We start from the raw sequence: 14,725 nt of genomic DNA, 5'->3' as shown, positions 1-14,725 counted from the left end.
ACTTAAAAAATTGCTACAGCTTTATAAAAAGTACACTAGAGTCTATAGCACAGGCGGGATTGCAAATGTTCATAAACGTGTGCAAAACAAACCGCTTTCCAAACGTGGATCTTTGGTTGGGTATTTTGCCCATTTATTAGCAGCAAAGATAAAACATATCACGGTAAATACTTAGGCCTACACATAGCCTACACACCCTGTTTACTATCTCACATGCTATGCTCTGTTTAGCAGCCTTCTTGAGATCTTAATATAATAATATAATCTAACAATATATGCCATTTAGCAGAGGCTTTTATCCAAAGCGATTTAGTCATGAGCGCCTAAATTTTACTACGGGTGTTCCCAGGAATCAAACCCACTACCCTGTCGTTGCAAGCGCCATGCACTACCAACTGAGCAACTTTCTGACAAAGAATCCATGTGGGTGCATGTATTTGAGGATCAGTCTCATAATTATTGCAGAGCTATGCAAACCTTTGTGTCTACATTTACATTTAAGTCATTTAGCAGACGCTCTTATCCATGTCTATGTGTGCGTGCGGGCGTGCGTGCATGCGTGTGGACACAGGGAGGAAGGCATTTACCCAATTTACTCAATGAGATATGAGACATTAGTGTGACATGTAGGCCTAATGCAATACACTGTAGAAAGCAGATGGAAGCAGGCAGGTCTTTTCATGAAATGCAAACACATTTTCCCTTCCAGGACGCAGTTGCACATGCAGGCGAGGGATACAATCAGGGTAAGGTACTCCATGAAGTTCAGAGCGCCGTCCTGGTCCAGCATCGTCATCAGGTCATCCCCTTCAGGACCACCCTTCTGCTCATGACAACGTAATATAAGATCACAAGGAAGACACAACACATTAGGAAATCATTATTTTGTTGTCAATCGCACTGAATGGCTGACACTTCACACATGTCAAGAGAACGTGAAGGGAAGGGATCACAAGGAAGACAATACATTAGGATATCTATACTTTGCTGTCATTAAGTAGGCTACTAAATGAATGAGACTCCAGGCATTTTAATCAGTCAATCTCAATTAAACTATATTTCATGTTAATGTTTTATTAAAATCCCAACACCAAACAATAACCGATAAATCACCGATAAATCCACTATAATTGAGAATTTCAATAAACATTTCTCTACGGCTGGCCATGCTTTCCACCTGGCTACCCCTACCCCGGTCAACTGACCGGCACCCTCCACAGCAACCCGCCAAAGCCCCCACCATTTCTCCTTCACCCAAATCCAGATAACTGATGTTCTGAAAGAGCTGCAAAATCTGAACCCATACAAATCAGCTGGGCTAGACAATCTGGACCCTCTCTTTCTAAATGATCTGCCGAAATGATCTGCCGAAATTGTTGCAACCCCTATTACTAGCCTATTACTAGATTGTAAAAGCTGCCACGGTCATCCTCCTCTTCAAAGGGGGTGACACTCTAGACCCAAACTGCTACAGACCGATATCTATCCTACCCTGTCTTTCTAAGGTCTTCGAAAGCCAAGTTAACAAACAGATTACCGACCATATCGAATCCCACCGTACCTTCTCCGCTGTGCAATCTGGTTTCAGAGCTGGTCATGGGTGCACCTCAGCCACGCTCAAGGTCCTAAACGACATCATAACCGCCATCGATAAGAGACATTACTGTGCAGCCGTATTCATCGACCTGGCCAAGGCTTTCGACTCTGTCAATCACCACATTCTTATTGGCAGACTCGACAGCCTTGGTTTCTCAAATGATTGCCTCGCCTGGTTTACCAACTACTTCTCTGATAGAGTTCAGTGTATCAAATCGGAGGGCCTGTTGTCCGGACCTCTGGCAGTCTCTATGGGTGTGCCACAAGGTTCAATTCTCAGGCCGACTCTCTTCTCTGTATACATCAATGATGTTGCTCTTGCTGCTGGTGATTCTCTGATCCACCTTTACGCAGACGACACCATTCTGTATACTTCTGGCCCCTCTTTGGACACTGTGTTAACTAACCTCCAAACGAGCTTCAATGCCATACAACTCTCCTTCTGTGGCCTCCAACGGCTCTTAAACGCAAGTAGAACTAAATGCATGCTATTCAATCGATCACTGCCCGCACCTGCTCGCCCGTCCAGCCTCACTACTCTGGACGGCTCTGACTTAGAATACGTGGACAACTACAAATACCTGGGTGTCTGGTTAGACTGTAAACTCTCCTTCCAGACTCACATTAAGCATCTCCTATCCAAAATTAAATCTACAATCGGCTTCCTATATCGCAACAAAGCATCCTTCACTCATGCTGCCAAACATACCCTCGTAAAACTGACCATCCTACCGATCCTCGACTTCGGTGATGTCATCTATAAAATAGCCTCCAACACTCTACTCAACAAACTGGATGCAGTCTATCACAGTGTCATCCGTTTTGGCACCAAAGCCACATACACTACCCACCATTGCAACCTGTACGCACTCGTTCGTTGGCCCTCGCTTCATACTCGTCGCCAAACCCACTGGCTCCAGGTCATCTACAAGACCCTGCTAGGTAAATCCCCGCCTTATCTCAGCTCACTGGTCACCATAGCAGCACCCACTCGTAGCACGCGCTCCAGCAGGTATATCTCACTGGTCACCCCCAAAGCCAATTCCTCCTTTGGTCGTCTTTCCTTCCAGTTCTCTGCTGCCAATGACTGGAACGAACTACAAAAATCTCTGAAGCTGGAGACTCATATCTCCCTCACTAGCTCACAGATCACTGCATCTGTACATAGCCCATCTGTAAACAGCCCATCTATCTACCTACCTTATCCCCATACTGTATTTATTTATCTTGCTCCTTTGCACCACAGTATCTCTACTTGCACATTCATCTTCTGCACATCTACCATTCCAGTTACTTGCTATATTGTAATTACTTCGCCACCGTGGCCTATTTATTGCCTTAATTTACCTCATTTGCACTCACTGTATATAGACATTTGGTTCTTTTGTTCTACTGTATTATTGACTGTATGTTTTGTTTATTCCATGTGTAACTCTGTGTTGTTGTATGTTTCGAATTGCTATGATTTATCTTGGCCAGGTCGCAGTTGCAAATTAGAACTTGTTCTCAACTAGCCTACCTGGTTAAATAAAAAATAGCATTAGAATAGCATTTGCTGGTTTATGAAGGACTAGTTTCCCAGACACAGATTACGCCTAGTACTGGACTTTAAAACTGGCACGACCGTTTGCGATATTAGAACAAAAACGTTACTGCAAACAATTTATACTTTTCAATCGGATATCCTTGCACGCGCTATAGAACAGCACAATACGTACTGCATTTCCTTTTTACCACATTGCACGACGCTCCTCACCAATGCTTTGTCAACAAAGCAAAAAAAATAACAGCGGTTGGGCCGACCGTGTCCTCACTGCGGATTCCATCTTTAAAAAAAAGCATGCTCAATTGATAATCTTCATTGAAAGTAATTTTTAGTCCAGGACTATAGGCTTAATCTTTGTCCGGGAAACTGGTCCGAGGTGTTGCAATGACTCACCACAGCGATGTTGGACAGCTCTGCCTAGATAAGGTTGGTTAGCTTTCTTGCTGAGGGTCTTGGCATCTCCACTGCCAGCATGCTTGTGGAAGGCCATAATGAGGGCTCCCAGGGAGGCTTCCAGGGGTGTGGGCTGTGCCATGGTGTCTGAGACTGATGGTGATCCTGGGGGTGGAAACTATTATAAGTAGGCTACTAGGCGAGCAGCTTACATGTGGAATGCCTTATGTTTTGCATCGAAATAAAGAGGACTAAGTCAGTAAGTAAGTGAAACTACATACAGTAATGTAAGTAGGCGTTTACCACATGCAGAATATGCATGTTAAATTGATACGTTTACTCAGACCGATGATATCACACAAGTAACTGACATTTGAACTCTTGTGAATGCATGAACAGTAAATGAATGTTCATGTTTGAGACATTCTAAGTATTTTTATGACAAAGTAGCGTGTGTAGGTATAGAACTAAACAGATATGAATAGTACACGTTAAGAAAAAAACATTAACAGAAGAATAATGTGCATTTCTCAAAAGTGTTTTAAAAGTATTTATTTTCTGCATTCTACCCTATTGATCAATGTACTATTTTGTTCTTCAGTCTAATCAGCAGATTAAAAAAGGAATAGCCACATTGTAAAAAATAAAATTAACAAAAATGGTATGTAGGGAAGACCAGGGATGGCTGTAACACTTTTTGCATTTTTGTCAATTTCTCAGAGATTGTTTGAGGTACTAAATTCAAAATTTGATACAAAGAACTTACATCTGTCTGCTACAAATTGGTATAGGTGTTATTTCTCTAAATCAAACTGACAAGGTGTGACTTTTTCCTCAAATACAAGGAGTGAAATTAGGGCTTGGGGGTGAAAAGTAACAGTTTGAAAAATTGCATAAATCATGACATGAAACAAAATATTGAAAGCCTTTATTCAGAACATGAGAACAACATTGCCATGTTTAACATATATTTTTGTGTGGCAGAAATAATAAAATAATACAAAAATGTACACTCCATTAACTGTCCCTTCTCAACTAAACAAAAACATCTGACAACTAAACAACAACTGAACAAAACAGCTGAATGTTTGTGGTGTGAGTGCGCGCGTGTGTTTGTGTGTGTGAGTGAGTGAGTTTGAGAGAGACAGAGGGGTGGTGTGTGAGTGTGTGTGAGAGAGAGTGGTGTGTGTATATCTGAATCTTGGACATGTTCACTGAATCAGAGTCACAGTTGTGACAGTGGTATGGTATTCCTGGGGTACAGGCTTGGTGGGACCTGTCATGCCAAAAAGTGTCCCTACCCCCTGCGTCACTATGGGATTCAATGACCTCTAGGTTCCATTGATAGGGCTGTTGCTTGAACTTGCAAAATTCTGACTGGCCTACGTAATGAAACAAAATGTCCTTTGCTATGCTGGTTGCTTGGCTCTATTTTACCTTGTAGCGTCGCGGAAGAGGGACGACGTTCTAGATCTATTTCACCTCATAAGTGCTCGCTCGGTCAGCACAAATATATCACCTCAGAATCGCTCTACAAGGACGTTGTTTTTACGGTGAATACCTGCTGACTACCTACTGCTTCAGAAGACCGAAAATACTGAAAAGGGTTAAAACTCTTTCTTTGATATTTGTCTTTATATAAGATAATATTGTCAAATAGGAAGAAATAATTGAAGCTGTTCTAAGATTGACTTTGCTAGCTACGTATTTACAGTGCATTCGGAAAGTATTCAGACCGCTTGGCTTTTTCCACATTTTGTTACGTTACAGCCTTATTCTGAAATGGTTTTAAACATTTTTTGAAATCATCAATCTACACACAATACCCCTTAATCACAAATCCGAAATTTGTTTTTAGAAATTTTTGCAAAATTCTTTTTTTTTTAAAATGAAATATTACATTTAAGTATCCAGACCCTTTACTGAGTATTTGGGTATGATGATGCTACAAGCTTGGCACACCTGTATTTGGGGAGTTTCTCCCATTCTTCTCTTCAGATCCTCTCAAGCTCTGTCAAGTTGGATGGGGAGCGTCACTGCACAGCTATTTTCAGGTCTCTCCAGAGATGTTTGATCGGGTTCAAGTCCGAGCTCTGGCTGGGCCACTTAAGGACATTCAGAGACTTGTCCCGAAGCCACTCCTGCATTGTCCAGTTGGAAGATGAACCTTCGCCCCAGTCTTAGGTTCTGTGCACTCTGGAGCAGGTTTTCATCAAGGACTTCTCTGTACTTTGCTCTGTTCATCTTTCCCTCAATCATGACTAGTCTCCCAGTCCCTGCCGCTGAAAACATCCCCACAAGATGATGCTGCAACCCCCATGCTTCACCATAGGGATGGTGCAAGGATTCCTCCAGAAGTGACTCTTGGAATTCAGGCCAAAGAGTTCAATCTTGGAATATTCTTTCTCATGGTCTAAGAGTCCATTAGGTGCCTTTTGGCAAACACCAAGCAGGCTGCCATGTGCCTTTTACTGAGAAGTGGCTTCCGTCTGGCCACTCTACCATAAAGGCCTGATTGGTGGAGTACTGCAGAGATGGTTGTCCTTCTGGAAGGTTCTCTCATCTCCACAGAGGAACTCTGGAGCTCTGCGAGTGACCATCAGATTTTTGGTCACCTCCCTGACCAAGGCCCTTCTCCCCCGATTACCCAGATTGGCTGGGAAACCAGCTCTAGGAAGAATCTTGATGGTTCCAAACTTTTTCCATTTAAGAATGATGGAGGCCACTGTGTTCTTGGGGACCTTGAATGATGCAGAAATGACCCTTCCCCAGATCTGTGCCTTCGACACAATCCTGTCTCTGAGCTCTACGGACAATTCCTTCGACCTCATGGCTTGGTTTTTGCTCTGACATGCACTTTCAACTGGGGACCTTATATAGACATGTGTGCCTTTCCAAATCATGTCCAATCAATTGAATTTACCACAGGTGGACTCCAATCAAGTTGTAGAAACATCTCAAGGATGATCAATGGAAACAGGATGCATTGAGTTCAATTAGAGTCTCATAGAAAAGGGTCTGAATACTTATGTAAATAAGGTATTTCTGTTTTTTATTTGCAATAAATTTGCAAAAATGTCTAAAAACCTGTTTCCACTTTGTCATCGTGGGGTATTGTGTGTAAAGTGATGTGGGACATTTTTTATTTAATCCATTTTAGAATAAGGCTGTAACGTAACAAAATGTGGAAAAAGGGAAGGGGTCTGAATACTTTACGAATGCACTGTACTTCAGCCTGCCTAGTCAGCTAGCTAGCCAGACAGTTTTATTTAGCTAACGATAGCTAGCTAACTGTTATTGTAGCTTTCTGTTTGTATGTAGCTTGCACTTTAATGGCATCCCTTGAGGAGATTTTGTTTCATCTTTCCAATCAGGTGAAATACTATGAAGGCATCGCTGATCTTGACAAGAGTCGCAACATTCGTAGGGCAGAGAAATTCACAGGGTAAAGTTTAATAGTTAACTTCAATTAGATCACTGGAAGGATTTACTGGACAACCGTTTTTCAACACTTAGCCATCTAGTTGGTCATCTACATGTTGCTAGCTACAGTGAGGGGAAAAAGTATTTAATCCCCTGCTGATTTTGTACATCTGCCCACTGACAAAGAAATGATCAGTCTATAATTTTAATGGTAGGTTTATTTGAACAGTGAGAGACAGAATAACAACAAAAAAATCCAGAAAAACACATGTCAAAAATTTTATAAATTGATTTGCATTTTAATGAGGGAAATAAGTATTTGACCCCCTCTCAATCAGAAAGATTTCTGGCTCCCAGGTGTCTTTTATACAGGTAACGAGATGAGATTAGGAGCACACTGTTAAAGGGAGTGCTCCTAATCTCAGCTTGTTACCTGTATAAAAGACACCTGTCCACAGAAGCAATCAATCAGATTCCAAACTCTCCACCATGGCCAAGACCAAAGAGCTCTCCAAGGATGTCAGGGACAAGATTGTAGACCTACACAAGGCTGGAATGGGCTACAAGACCATCACCAAGCAGCTTGGTGAGAAGGTGACAACAGTTGGTGCGATTATTGGCAAATGGAAGAAACACAAAAGAACTGTCAATCTCCCTCGGCCTGGGGCTCCATGCAAGATCTCACCTCGTGGAGTTGCAATGATCATGAGAACGGTGAGGAATCAGCCCAGAACTACACGGGAGGATCTTGTCAATGATCTCAAGGCAGCTGGGACCATAGTCACCAAGAAAACAATTGGTAACACACTACGCCGTGAAGGACTGAAATCCTGCAGCGCCCACAAGATCCCCCTGCTCAAGAAAGCACATATACATGCCTGTCTGAAGTTTGCCAATGAACATCTGAATGATTCAGAGGACAACTGGGTGAAAGTGTTGTGGTCAGATGAGACCAAAATGGAGCTCTTTGGCATCAACTCAACTCGCCGTGTTTGGAGGAGGAGGAATGCTGCCTATGACTCCAATAACACCATCCCCACCGTCAAACATGGAGGTGGAAACATGCTTTGGGGGTGTTTTTCTGCTAAGAGGACAGGACAACTTCACCGCATCAAAGGGACGATGGACGGGGCCATGTACCGTCAAATCTTGGGTGAGAACCTCCTTCCCTCAGCCAGGGCATTGAAAATGGGTTGTGGATGGGTATTCCAGCATGACAATGACCCAAAACACATGGCCAAGGCAACAAGGGAGTGGCTCAAGAAGAAGCACATTCACCTGTTTGGGATAGGGGGCTGTATTTTCACGGCCGGATAAAAAACGTACCCGATTTAATCTGGTTACTACTCCTGCCCAGAAACTAGAATATGCATATAATTAGTAGATTTGGATAGAAAACACTAACGTTTCTAAAACTGTTTGAATGGTGTCTGTGAGTATAACAGAACTCATATGGCATGCCAAAACCTGAGAAGATTCCATACAGGAAGTGCCCTGTCTGACAATTTGTTCTCCTTCTGTGGCATCTCTATCGAAAATACAGCATCTGTGCTGTAACGTGACATTTTCTAAGGCTTCCATTGGCTCTCAGAAGGCGCCAGAAAGTGTAATGGGGTGTCTGCAGTCTCTGGGCGAAAAACAGCAGGAGTTTTTGTGAGTGGTCAGGCAGGGAACAGTGACACTGGAGATGCGCGTCCACGAGACGACTCAATTTTTTCTTTCAGCCTTTGAATGAATACAACGTCGCCCAGTTGGAATATTATCGCTATTTTACGAGAAAAATAGCATAAAAATTGATTTTAACCTCTTACATCTAGGGGGCAGTAATTTCACGGCTGGATAAAAAACGTACCCGATTTAATCTGATTATTAGTCCTGCCCAGAAACTGGAATATGCATATAATTATTAGCTTTGGAGAGAAAACACTCCAAAGTTTCTGAAACTGTTTGAATGGTGTCTGTGAGTATAACAGAACTCCTATGGCAGGCAAAAACCTGAGATGCTTCTGTTCAGGAAGTACCCTGTCTGAACATTTCTTGCCCTTCTTGATTCTCTCTATCGTTTACAAAGGATCTCTGCTCTTACGTGACACTTCTCACGTCAACAATGGAGTCTCACAGCCCGGGAAAAACAGGAATGATGTAATTCAAAGCCCTGGCTGAAGCACACGAGAGCAAAAGCTGAGTGGTCAGTCAATGGACTAAGCCTTAGGCGCGTGACACGCCCCGCCCCCGGCTTTCGGTTTTTTCCTCAGTTTACAGACAGGCAGATTCCCGGTCGGAATATTATCGCTTCTCTACGAGATAAATTGCATAAATATTGGTTTTAAACAGCGGTTGACATGCTTCGAAGTACGGTAATGGAATATTTAGAAATTTTTTGTCATATTGTGCGTCATGCTCGTGGCCGAGATTTAGCGTTGGGATAGTGTCTAGAACGCACGAACAAAACGTCGCTGTTTGGATATAACGATGGATTATTTGGGACCAAACCTACATTTGTTATTGAAGTAGAAGTCCTGGCAGTGTATTCTGATGAAGAACAAGCAAGGTAAGAACATTTTTCTTATAGGAAATGTGATTTTGGTGAAGGCTAAACTTGCAGGGTGTCTAAATAGCTAGCCCTGTAACGCCGGGCTATGTACTTACATTATTGCAAAATGTGCTTCATCCGAAAAGCTATTTTAAAATCGGACATATCGAGTGCATAGAGGAGTTCTGTATCTATAATTCTTAAAATAATTGTTATGCTTTTTGTGAACGTTTATCGTGAGTAATTTAGTAAAATCACCGGAAGTGTTCGGTGGGAATGCTAGTTCTGAACGTCACATGCTAATGTAAAAAGCTGGTTTTTGATATAAATATGAACTTGATTGAACAGACATGCATGTATTGTATAACACAATGTCCTAGGTGTGTCATCTGATGAAGATCATCAAAGGTTAGTGCTGCATTTAGATATGGTTTGGGTTTATGTGACATGATATGCTAGCTTGAAAAATGGCTGTGTGATTATTCCTGGCTGGGTACTCTGCTGACATAATCTAATGTTTTGCTTTCGCTGTAAAGCCTTTTTGAAATCGGACAGTTTGGTTAGATAAAGGAGAGTCTTGTCTTTAAATAGCTGTAACATAGTCATATGTTTGAAAAGTGTAAGTTTTCGGATTTAGAGGAGTTTGAATTTCGCGCCCCGCCCATCATTGGATATTGGAGCAGACGTTCCGCTAGCGGAACGTGTAGATGTAAGAGGTTTTAAACAGCGTTTGACATGCTTCTAAGTACGGTAATGGAATATTTTGAATTTTTTTGTCACGAAATGCGCTCGCGCGTCACCCTTCGGATAGTGACTTGAACGCACGAACAAAACGGAGGTATTTGAATATAACTATGGATTATTTGGAACCAAAACAACATTTGTTGTTGAAGTAGAAGTCCTGGGAGTGCATTCTGACGAAGAACAGCAAAGGTAATCCAATTTTTCTTATAGTAAATCTGAGTTTGGTGAGGGCCAAACTTGGAGGGTGTCAAATTAGCTAGCCATGATGGCCGGGCTATGTACTCAGAATATTGCAAAATGTGCTTTCGCCGAAAAGCTATTTTAAAATCTGACACTGCGATTGCATAAAGGAGTTCTGTATCTATAATTCTTAAAATAATTGTTGTTTTTTGTCAACGTTTATTGTGAGTAATTTAGTAAATTCACCGGAAGATTGCAGTGGGTATGCTAGTTCTGAACATCACATGCTAATGTAATAAGCTGGTTTTTGATATAAATATGAACTTGATTGAACAAAACATGCATGTATTGTATAACATAATGTCCTAGGAGTGTCATCTGATGAAGATCATCAAAGGTTAGTGCTGCATTTAGCTGTGGTTTTGGTTTTTGTGACATATATGCTTGCTTTGAAAATGGCTGTGTGATTATTTTTGGCAGGGTACTCTCCTGACATAATCGAATGTTTTGCTTTCGCTGTAAAGCCTTTTTGAAATCGGACAATGTGGTTCGATTAACGAGAGTCTTGTCTTTAAAATGGTGTAAAATAGTCATATGTTTGAGAAATTGAAGTTATAGCATTTTTGAGGTATTTGTATTTTGCGCCACGCTCTACCATTGGATATTGGTGAGGCGTTCCGCTAGCGGAACGTCTGTCCCGGTCCTGGAGTGGCCTAGCCAGTCTCCAGATCTTAATCCCATAGAAAATCTGTGGAGGGAGCTGAAGGTTCGAGTTGCCAAACGTCAGCCTCGAAACCTTAATGACTTGGAGAAGATCTGCAAAGAGGAGTGGGACAAAATCCCTCCTGAGATGTGTGCAAACCTGGTGGCCAACTACAAGAAACGTCTGACCTCTGTGATTGCCAACAAGGGTTTTGCCACCAAGTACTAAGTCATGTTTTGCAGAGGGGTCAAATACTTATTTCCCTCATTAAAATGCAAATCAATTTATAACATTTTTGACATGCGTTTTTCTGGATTGTTTTTTGTTATTCTGTCTCTCACTGTTCAGATAAACATACCATTAAAATTATAGACTGATCATTTCTTTGTCAGTGGGCAAACGGACAAAATCAGCAGGGGATCAAATACTTTTTTGCCCCTCACTGTATACATTTAGTTGTATGTCTGTCATATTGAGGTATCTAGCTATAAGTTAACCTTGATCAATCAAATGGATAGGTGTGAGCAATTATAGTAGCTTCAACTGCCCTTAACTAGGTTTCTTCGCTAGACAGAGAGAGAGACAGACAGACAGACACATACAAAGAGAGAGAAGAAGAAAGTGAGAAAGGATGAAAGTGAGAGAGGGAGAGAGAGAGGTGGGAAGAGAGTGAGACAGAGAGAGAGAGAGAGAGAGAGGGAGAGAGAGGTGGGAAGAGAGTGAGACAGAGAGAGAGAGAGAGAGAGAGAGAGAGGGAGGGAGAAACAGAGAGAAAGAAAACAGAGCAAATTTACTTAGACTAGTATTTCAGCAACCCTTGTCTTCCAACTTGTTAGACAATCACAACAAATCCTATTGCGACGCGGGGGGCGGACACTATTTGGCCTGACAGGCCCATAATTTGCATTCCCAGCACTGAACCCATACCTCCGAAGGCTTGTTACAACTAACCCTGACCCTTGCATTGTTATCTTACATGAAATAAATCTACACACACTGGTTATAAACCTGATACAAGTTTGGTGAATCTAACTACAAAGCAGGTAATGCCATCACAAAAACAATTTTGGTTAAAAAAAGTATTTCTTACCTCAAAATCATATTCTTGTCAATGAAATCTGCTGTCTATCACAGGTCCTTGCTTCTTCACATGAGGGTTGAGGACTAAACTGAGCATGTGCACAGCCAGTCACATAATTCTAGCTTGATCCTGATTGGAGATATTGAGAGCGTTACAACTATCCTGTTACAAACAACCCTGGTCTCCCCTAATTTACTGGCAGACAGTTAATCACCATAAAAACATGTATTTTTTTTTTAGAGTGCAGGCAGGATACTCCACAATCCACTGGTACTCACAAGCAATTTGTCCAAATAGCCTATTACAGCGCAAATTGCTGTGCAATGCGATGTCTGTCAGTTACCGGCTTGGTTTTCCAGAACAGCGCATTTCTTACCTTCACCTGGAATCTAGCCGCCATGATAGGAAGGTTTCTTCCATGGTAATCGGAGCGATGCTCCCGGAGAGGATAGACACTGAAGGGGGGTATTTCTGCGGGGGGGTATTTCTGCCCGCCACAAGGAGGGGTGAAGGGAACATTTGTCTGCATGCATCATCATTAGCCTATAAAATGTCATAGGCTATAACTACAACGGGAAAACAACAACACGTTTAAACACAGACAAATCACACACTGACACGATCACAGACACAGGCTACTCACGAACCAGAGCGTCCATCATTGAAGTGAGCGTTCAATCCGACTGTGCCTCCTTCGATGAATTACACATGATACCCCTACCGTTATCATAACAATAACTACAGGTGCCATGAAGGCAAATATTGCAAAATAGATATTCATAACTCCTGGATGATCACCTTATTTAGATGGAGAAGGCCTTGCTCTAATATGGCATATGTTTTGAGCAATAAAATTGGAAGTGGACGCACGCACGTAAGGCTATAGCCTACATTATACAACGTAATGTACAACGTAATAATCCAAATGGAAGAGAGAAATTAAATTTGTAACGAAATTAAATTTAGGTCTAAACGATAATCCGATCATGAAAATGCACACACCGTTCAGAGTGTTTGCCAGATTATGCGCTTGATAGGCTACTCCCCGCCCAGATTTCTCCCACCCTCCTTTACCGAATCGCATCAACCTTGGACACCGTGCCACGATTCAGGGATTTCGGTCTCTGCTGGTACACTGCAATATAATGGGGCGGGGGTAAAAAGGACTACAATAGTCAGAGCATGTGTAGCCTAATAAACCATGTTAAAGTGGCCTCAGTTAAATTTATATTTTACATAGGAAATGACTGCTGTAAAAAAAAAATAACAGTGGCGGACATGCCTGTTTACCACTATCAAGTGGGATTGCAAATGTTTGTAAATGCTTTACAAAACGTACTTGGGTCTTTTTTGACCATTTATAACATATTTTGTAGTGATCATCACTATATGAGTCATTTTTACAATTCCCACCAAGTGAGTTAACCCTATTAGCGCGATGGTGTTTGCCTTTCAATCCAGGTTCTCTTCCCTGCCCCACCGTTCGGTACATTAATGTCAGAAGTGGGAGGCCTTTAGACCACAGAAACGCACGGCCGGGACGTGTGAAGAGGCGGAGAAGTCCCAAAACTGGAAGGTGCGTTCAGAGGGGGCAGTGTAGCGATTCTTGCTATATGAGCGACTTCACAATTCCCATCAAGTGGGTTAACCCATAGAGATGTATAGAGGACTCTAGTGCCCAAAAATCCGTTTTGGCATCAAATCAAATTGTATTTGTCACACGTGCAAATACAAGTGTAGACCTTACCATGAAATGCCTACTTACAAGCCCTTAACCAACAGTGCAGTTAAAGAAGAGTTAAGAAAATATTTACCAAATAAACTAAAGTAAAAAATTCAAAATAATAAAAAGTAACACAATAACATAACAATAGCGAGGCTATATACAGGGGGTACCGGTACCGAGTCAGTGTGCGGGAGTACAGGTTAGTTGAGGTAATTTGTACATGTAGGTATGGGTGAACTGATTATGCATAGATAATAAACTGCGAGTAGCAGCAGTGTACAAAAAAAAAATGGAGGGGGGGTCAATGTAATAGTCCGGTGGCCATTTGATTAATTGTACAGCAGTCTTACGGCTTGGGGGTAGAAGCTGTTAAGGAGCCTTTTGGTCCTAGACTTGGCGCTCCGGTACCACTTGCCATGCGGTAGCAGAGAAAACAGTCTATGACTTGGGGGACAGAGTCTCTGACAATTTTATGGGCTTTCCTCTGACACCACCTATTATATAGGTCCTGGATTGCAGCAAGCTTGGCCCAGTGATGTACTGGGCCGTACGCACTACCCTCTGTAGCGCCTTACGGTCAGATGCCGAGCAGTTGCCATACCAGGTGGTGATGCAACCGGTCAGGATGCTCTCGATGGTGCAGCTGTAGAATTTTTTGAGGATCTGGGGACCCATGCCAAATCTTTTGTGAAAAGAGGGCACAACTGTCTTGGTGTGTTTGGACCATGATAGTTCGTTGGTGATGTGGACTCCAAGGAACTTGAAACTCTCGACCCGCTCCACTACAGCCTCGTTGATGT

The 14,725-nt window shown here is 42.2% G+C and overlaps 1 long non-coding RNA gene across 1 annotated transcript; it reads right to left on the bottom strand.

Annotated features, from left to right (window-relative positions):
- Window positions 1–111: 111 nt before the first annotated feature.
- On the bottom strand, window positions 112–13,275 carry LOC115176070 (uncharacterized). Its single transcript, XR_003872150.1, has 3 exons — window positions 12,847–13,275; window positions 3,536–3,700; window positions 112–823 (listed from the first exon to the last, which is right to left on the bottom strand). It is a non-coding gene; the product is annotated as an uncharacterized LOC115176070 (long non-coding RNA).
- Window positions 13,276–14,725: the final 1,450 nt, after the last annotated feature.

This window comes from Salmo trutta, chromosome 36 (genome assembly GCF_901001165.1).
Source record: "Salmo trutta chromosome 36, fSalTru1.1, whole genome shotgun sequence".
Lineage (NCBI taxonomy): Eukaryota > Metazoa > Chordata > Actinopteri > Salmoniformes > Salmonidae > Salmo > Salmo trutta.
Note: the sequence above shows the minus strand (reverse complement) of the source record. Positions and strands in the feature narration are given on the sequence as shown.